Genomic DNA, 8,454 nt, shown 5'->3' with positions numbered 1-8,454 from the left:
TTTTTGCAAATGCTCTGTGACTTCAACAGCAGGGCTTCTGCAAGGAAGTATCTGCGTGCACAGGCAAAGCTCTGCCATGTCAGTAGTCTCCCAAAGGCCACTCTGTGAGTCCAACTGGAAAAAAACAGTAAGCATACTTTGCTGATGACATAAATGGGAGATGACCAAACTCCTTTTTCTTTGATTTGGTTTCAATGTTTTTATTTGATAAATTAGAAATTTAGAAAGCAATCTAACAAAATCAGTGATGTTCTCTATGCTGTTTAAATCACACCCCTCTCTACAGAATCAAGTACTCTATCTGTAAAGAAGAGCTTTGATCTGGAGATGGTAACTGGATACAGAACTTGAATGTATGCTAAGTTTGAGGATAACACTAAATTGGGAGGAGTTGAAGACTCCCTCAAGGGTAGAGAGGCCTTGCGGAGAGATTTTAACAAATGAGAACACTGGGCAATCACAAACAGCAAGAATTTGAACAAGAAGGATGACCTTTGCTTTCTGGCGGCAGCAACAGGCCCCAAGGGAATGGCATGGATCTATGTCAAGGGAGGGTCAGGTTGGGTGTTAGGAAAAGGCTCTTCACCAGAGGGCAGTGGGCATGAAACAGGCTCCCTGAACCTCAAGCTGCCGGAGTGCAAGGAGCATTAGGACAACGCTCAGAAATATGGTTTAGTTTTTAGGCAGTGCTGTGTAGAGACAGGAGCTGGACTCGATGATCCTTACAGATTCATTAAAAAAAAAAAAGGTATTCTAAGATCATATTATGTGAACAATGGATTTTACAGAATTGCTTTCTCATTTCACTGGCTCATTATACCTTCGGTGTATGCATCCATGAAAGCAGGACTCAAATATATTTGGGTAATGCTCAAAGGCATATCTAACTGCTAGCAGGTTGCCATACATCTGTGACTTAAGTACAGCAACATATATATATATATGATTTTTTTTCTGTATAGGGCACATGCTTGGGAAAATATGTGGAACTTCAGGCAGAAGACTTCAGTAAAACTCTTCCTAAATACAAATTAAACATTTGCTTAAGTAGGTACCCAGACTTCTTGCAAGCATTTGCAGGGACAGGAGGATTTTATCAATAAATCAATTTGCTATTGTTATATTAATGAATGAGTACATGTGCCACTTTGAGGTGCCTTCAGCACCTTGCCACATGTTGGAAGAATTATATAACAGGAAAATATATTTTATTCAAGCCTGGTCTCTTTCTCTGTCATGGAAACATCCACACGTTAGCAGTCTGCCTTAAGAATAAACATGTTAAGTGGTATTTATTTTTCTTTTAAAGTCTGTCATCAGTGTTTACTAACAATACATTCCAAATACACCTAGATTTACAATAAACAAGAACCTCCAGTCCTATGTCATAATCCTTATATCAGTTCTTGTGAGCTCATATTTTTGTCTTTGAAGGAGTGTTTATTATATTAAAAAAGACAGACGCTGATGTTTGCTTCATGACAAAAGATCACTGATATGTTCTGACAGAAGCACACTGTAGGTAAACGATGACATACAGAGTTGTATTATAAATGTACATAAAAAAACAATATGTATTCATACTGTCTACACTGAAAATATACCTGAACATTCTTGTCACAGCCTCAGTGGATAGAGGCTTCCAGTAAAGGCTTTGAACAGGAAGGGTAAGATGAATATACAATGTTGCCAGTAATGTCTTACTTTAAAGAGGATTTCTCCAGCTGATTTAATGCATTTTGCCAAACTTGACCTCATTCCATCTCAGCAATTTAGAGGTGTAAGTCTCCCTGTCACTCTTCATAGTTCTTTGTTCATTGCTGAAACTGGTGTCTCACCTAAGGACAGTATGCACCAGGAAAAATTGTTTTTGCCTATTTCAGAAGAAGCTTCTTGACTTCTTCCTTACTTCTAGCCTGCCTAGAGTCCAAAGAAGAGAGTAAGTTGATGATACACTGTAGGAAACTCAGTATGCTGAGTTTGGTACTGAATGAGAAACAACTTATTAAAATTTATCTTGAACAAGGAGCAAGAATCAAGAGTGCCTGAGCATATGAAAAATGATATAAATTGAATTTTCTTAGGTGCATCCCAAAGTTTCAGCTTGTTTGCACCTCTCTTGAACGTGTATGGGGTGGAGGTGCAGTCAAGACTGTAGTCTGTAGTGTGGAGGTGTTACAGTCTAAACCCAGGAGACAATAGTGCTGCTGAATGTGGACTTGCCTTAATGTAAAGTTGCCTGTATCTAGACCTTGAGGACTCGTTTACTTCCCTCACCACTGCTTTTGTTCCCTTGGGATTTCATACTGTCCACAGAATTCAAGCTTTCCTGCAGACACTGGCCTTCCTTGTATGCCAAAACAGATATCATTTCATATATGGAACAAGTACAGATTCCCCTGCTTTTGGTACACGATGTCCAAGCACATTCTTGTTCTTCATTACTCTTCTCACCTCTTTACAGTTCCTCTTAATCAAGCAAGCCAACTTCGTGAGATGGGAAATGCAGTGAATAATGGTTTTATATCTGTCTGTCAACAGCCAGAACATAGATCAGTCAGGGACGAGGCACGTCAATTTATTGCTGTCAGAGGCAACTGATGTGGGAGGCATCTTCAGGTGAAGAATCTTTTTCTAGCGCCCAGCCTGCCCCTCCCCAGACACAGCTCCATGCCGTTCCCTCGGGCCTTGTCGCTGTCACACAGAGCAGAGCTCAGCGCTGCCCCTCCGCTCCCTGTGAGGAGCTGCAGCCGCCATCAGGCCTCCCCTCAGCTCCTTTGCTCTGTGCTGGGCTGAACCAGCCAAGGGACCTCAGCCACTCCCTGTACTCCTTCCCCTCCCGACCCTTCCCCATCTTTGTAGTCCTCATGGCCTCACAGCTACAGGCATAAACAGGAAATTACAGTTTGTACATGAATGAATGGCGTTTTGAAGAACCATGTTACTTACGTCACAACATCTGTGTTAAGTTGAAAGACACATTAATTGAATGGCACCTGTTGTCAGTAAAAAAGGAGGAAGATTCAAGTAACATTTAAATATGAATGACTTAAGCAAGTAGAGGCCCAGGGACTGAACTCCGGTCAGACACTAGTCTCACACATCAAACTGCAATGGACAATCAAAGGCAGAACTTTCAAAGAGATGTCTAAACCTCTGTGTGACTGCTGCCCACCAAAATGCAGCTTAGATTGTTTCCTATCACGATTCTTCTCGTGAAATTCTGGCAATAAATTTTCTGTTGCTTAGCAGAGTATGCCACATAATCTGTCTTCTAGACACACTGTCAAAATAACATTAATTAGCATATGAAAATCCACTTAATAAAATATATTAAAAAAAAAAAAAAAGGCATGAATTGGCTCACGTTGGAGCTGTCTGGTGGATTACACAAAGTGCCTGCTTCACCGGACAGCTAATCCAAAGTAATCCTCTTTTGAGATCACTGATTCACCATCTGATTTGCACTCTGATTTGCACTGGGAATGTCTGCTGCTGCAAATAATTCCAAAGGGACAGATTGTTTTTCACTACACACGCTCCAATCTCCAGAAAAGGATGGGCAGCACAGTATTTTCAACAGCTGATGAAATACAATTAAAAAAAAAAAAAAAAGAAGAAGATCCGTGCACATTTCTGGCCTCCTGCTAGAAACAATCCCATAGTAAACATCCCATTTTGGCAGTCATACCCTAAATAGACACAAAGGGAAAGTTCACAGGTTAAAAGCTTCGCTTTTAGCTTTTCTATAATCCTTTTCTCCAGTTTCCAGCTTCCTTTTTTTTACTTACTGACTTAGAATTTTGTCAATCATCTCAACTAATGACTGGGTGTGCTTTTTCCACTCACACAGCTATAGCTGTTGGAAGAATGCTGATCTGCTGAATGCACAGGATTTTGATGCCAGTAACCTGGGTTGGGTTATCTTTCTCTTACAGTGCTCCTTTTTGATCTGTGGTATCTCATTTAACCGATCTCCAGCTCAGTTCCCCAAGAAAAGATAATGATCTGCCTGCCCCTTGATCTGCCAGCGTTTGGCTGTTGTTACTGTTTAGACTACAAGATCTATGTGGCGGGACTGGTTTCTTACTGATTGCTTGTAATGTTTAACCCAGTGAGGCCAGTCTGGGTCAAAATATTTACACTTGTCTCTATCCTAAGTATAGAAACTGCACAATTATTTGCTAGTGGTAAGAAGAAGCGCGTTTGACAAGTTCATCAAATTAATATTAAAAGAAGAGTATTTCTATGCTTCTCTTTGACTAAATTCCTATTCTTTAACTATATCATACATTAAATATGAATGCATGTGTGGTTTTTGTATATAAAATGTGATTTTATTTATTGACTTCTTATACTGGTTTCATATTTTAGTTAAGTATTCCCTCATAAATTGCTCTTTCATTAAATAATTCTAAAGTTCGAGCCTGCTATCAAATACAAAATACTAAATATCAGACTGTAGAATTCAGCATTTTTTCATATTTGCATTCATTGCACTCATTTGCCACTTCATAATTAGAAAAATATAAAAAAAATTAACCATAATGAGGAAACTTTAAGCAGGCATTTGTTTGTTTGCTTGTTTGTTTCACTTCAGTTACAGAGAGTAAGCTAACAATAATTAAGTCCATAAACTAAATTAGGATTACAAACTGAGGGCAGGGGACAAAAGGATAGGTAAAAGGGCAAGAGTAATTCCAAACTTCAGATCATTCTTACTCCATTGCTATGACTCCGAAATATGCAGATTGCTGGTCTCCACTTGAATTTCTGGGTGATGTACTGTAGAAACAACAGTCCCTTAAAGAACACTGACATTATTAATTAGCTTGAGGCTAATTTTATGAAGCTTGACAAACTAGTCACCTGGAGTACTGTATCCAGATGTGAATTCCACAGTACAGGAGAGATACAGACCTGTTGAATTGCATTCACCGAAAGGCCACAAAAATGATCCAAGGGATGGAACACCTTTGGGGAGACCTCATAGTGGCCTTTAAATATTAAAGGAGTGCTATAAAAAAGAAGGGGACAGACTCTTTAGCAGAGTCTGTGATGACAGAACAAAGGGAAATGGTTTCAAACTAAAAGGGGGGAGATGCAGATTGGATATAAAGGAGAAGATCTTTACAATAAGAGTGATAAGGCCAGTGCCCAGAGAGGTGGTGAGTGCCCCATCCCTGGAGACACCCAAGATCAGGCTGGGTGGGGCTCTCAGCAACCAGATGTTGCTGTGTCCAGGTGTCCCTGTTCATTGCAGGGGAGTTGGACTAGATGGCCTTTAAGGGCCCCTTCCAATTCAAACAATTCTATGATTTTACATTTCTTAAAAGGCTGATTGATAAACCCAGTAGAAATGAATATTGGCAAGACGCTATTAATTAGCCACGTAAACGTCTTCAATGTCTGCCAAAAATACATTTTAGAGAGTCAATGGAAATTCACTGCAGAAACTTCAATAGAGCATCATTGTTTTAGTTTAACTTTGTGTTTCAAATATGATGGCTGCTTTGAACGTAATGCCTCCTATTTTATTAAGTTAGACCATGATGCCAGAAGCAGATGTTGGTGGTACGGTAGCAGAGGTTGAACTATCCCACCAATATTCCATTCCAATTTGTTGCTATGTGAGAAGTGGCTGCAGAGGCCACTGACAAAATGGTGTCTGATGCAAAAGTGCATGTGAAGCAAAGATAGGTCACTGAATTCTTCCATGTGGAAAAAATGGCACCCACTGACATTCATCGACACTTGCTGAATGCTTCTAGAGACCAGCCAGAGGATGTGATCACAGTGAGGCGATGGGTGGTGCTTTTCAGAAGTGGTGACAGTGACGTGGAGGACAAGCCACGATCCAGACGGCCATGAACAACTGATATTCCATGTAATGAAAACTGTTTGAATCAGCTCATCTGCACAAAGCAGCTAATGATAGTGACTATGCTGAAAAATAGAGTTCTGTAGCTTAGAATTTGTTCTGTCACATAGTGTTATTGTGCTCTTTGTATCTGTCATACTTATCATGGAAATAAATAGAAGGCCTTACTTTTGGAGCAAACTATGTATACATTAAAACTGCAAAAAATGCAGACAAACTCCCTCTGTTGGAAGCTTTGCTGTTGTGAAATAGAAAAAAACCTGATGCTTTCATATTGTACTGAGGTTAGGTCTCAGAATCTGATCAACATACATTTCCACACTACACACTTTGCATTGCTTTTAATGACAGTGCAGCTCTCATTCTCATCTGTATCTTGTTGCCTGAAAAACAGTGTTTGGATTTTGGCTTGCCTTGTTACTCAAGAGATGTAAAAAAGAAATGAAATTGGTACTTGCTACATAAAGGATGCTTTGGTGGGCTTATAGGTACGGAGCTTTGTTAGAAGCAGCCATAACTTATGGCATACTCAATGGCATGACTCCAATAATGACAGTTAATTCACAAGGGAAATTTTAAAAAGGGACAGAAACAGGAACATAAAGAGGAGAAAGGGGAAGTAGCCAGCAAGAGGAACAGGAACAGTTCAGGAGGCTTAGGTAACTGCAGTGCAGTAGCTGGCAGTAATGAAGGCGATGGGGATGACGTGGATTTTAGCTATACATTCATTTTGGTATCACACATTTTTTGGCGGGGACCTGATCAAATTCCCCACTGACTGCTCCCATTTAAAATGCTCTCAGCACTGACAGAAGTATGCTCATTAGGTGCCAGTGTCATACGTATTTGAAGCTTCCATGGGCATGCATAATGGGTACACATTATCAAGAATTTAAGTGCCTGTTTACTTTATTTGTTCTTCACTAATGAAAGCTAAAGGCCACAATACAAGAGGTAATGCAGAAAGAGGGTGGGACAGGTGACTGTCACACAGGGGTAGCTGCTTTTCAGGAATAAGGCCAAGAAAACTACAGGAGTGCAGAAAGGGAAAAGAAGGCCACAGAGGCTCCGATAATGCGGTTAAGATGAAAGGTTGCCATTTTCTTAGAGTAAACGTACTGTTAGAGTAAACATACTCTTCTTAGAGCTAACATTTACTCCTAAGGTCACATAACTTCAGTCTTAATGAGTTACTTAAAAATTAATTTCACACTAATGTACTGCATCTCCCATCTCATGGCCTTCTCCAATCAAATTCTTGACCCAGAGCAGCAAACAGTAGTCATACCAAAGGATCTGAAGATGCCTCTCTAATATTTACCAGGCCAGTGAGCACTGAAACAAGAGGCAGAAAAACTTCCTGCAGGTTTCCAAGCAGTCTTTCAGCAGCATTAGCACTGGTCTGTTATCCTTAGGCAGGACTCAAACCGACAAGCTAAAGACAATGGCAGTCTTATTTGTGGTTCTGCTCTGTAAATCTAACATTTCAGGGCTTGTACACCAGAACCATGTTGTCATCAGTGGGTGATGAAGATGAGAGCTGAAATCAGAACAATCATTTCTAGCTTTCTGCTTATTTACTGCCTTTTTTTTTCCCCCCTTTTTTTTTTCCCAACAAGAGAGTTCAAATGCAGATTTTCTGATTATGTCTGTTTAAAATTAATATAACATCCGACTTGGAAATGAGGCACATCTATCCAGATGAGAATCTTTTGGAGAAGGCTTTTTACTGGGAAAGCCTTGATGTTAGACTCGATGTTCCCTTTCACTTCAGAATAAATTAGTTAAACAGAAAGAAAATCAGCCATACCCAAATGCAAAGCTTGTTATATCCTATGAATTTCCACTGTGCTTTAAGAAGACATAACTGGAACTAACATAAAATGCATTTCCTGCAGTGCTCAATACTGGATTGAATTCATGCCAGTTCCAGGGTTATATTAACATCTCTGAGAATGCATGAATAATATCCAAGTGCAGAAACTCCTACTTGGCTAAATACTAGCAAAATAGAAATGTTAAGTATTTTTAGATACAACATCTAGTTGATGTTATACTAACTTTAAATATCCACTCCTATTCTAATATTATGTAAGGTTTTACATTGCACTAAAGCAAAATCATACAACAGAGCTGGAAAATCACCTCAGGGTAATGCATATTTGTTTTAGATATCTACACATACATACGTAATAACATCTAATGTAAATATGTATAAATATGTACATATGACCTAAAATCAAAGAGTAAACTGTATATTTACAAAATATATTTTTAAAAAGAATGGTGAAGTGACTTTAGTGGAAACGGACAGGGAAGCATCAGTGGTGGTTTGAATAGATTTTCTTCATTTTAATTCCTTCTACTAAATCCACTTTTACCTGCTCAGCTATCAGGTTATTATTAATTCCTACAAACAGCCCCTTCTGAGTGGCTCACTCTTGCAATCTCTTTTTCTGAATATGCACATTCTCCATACATGAGTCATCGCGCAGCAGGACAAATTTAATCCTTCTTCTTCTGCATGACAGCGCAATGCCAAGCAAACACATTCAGAACACACAAAGGAAGAG

Source organism: Meleagris gallopavo, chromosome 1 (assembly GCF_000146605.3).
Source record: "Meleagris gallopavo isolate NT-WF06-2002-E0010 breed Aviagen turkey brand Nicholas breeding stock chromosome 1, Turkey_5.1, whole genome shotgun sequence".
NCBI classification, from domain to species: domain Eukaryota; kingdom Metazoa; phylum Chordata; class Aves; order Galliformes; family Phasianidae; genus Meleagris; species Meleagris gallopavo.
The sequence above is the reverse complement of the archived record's forward strand: the minus strand, read 5'-3'. Positions refer to the sequence as shown.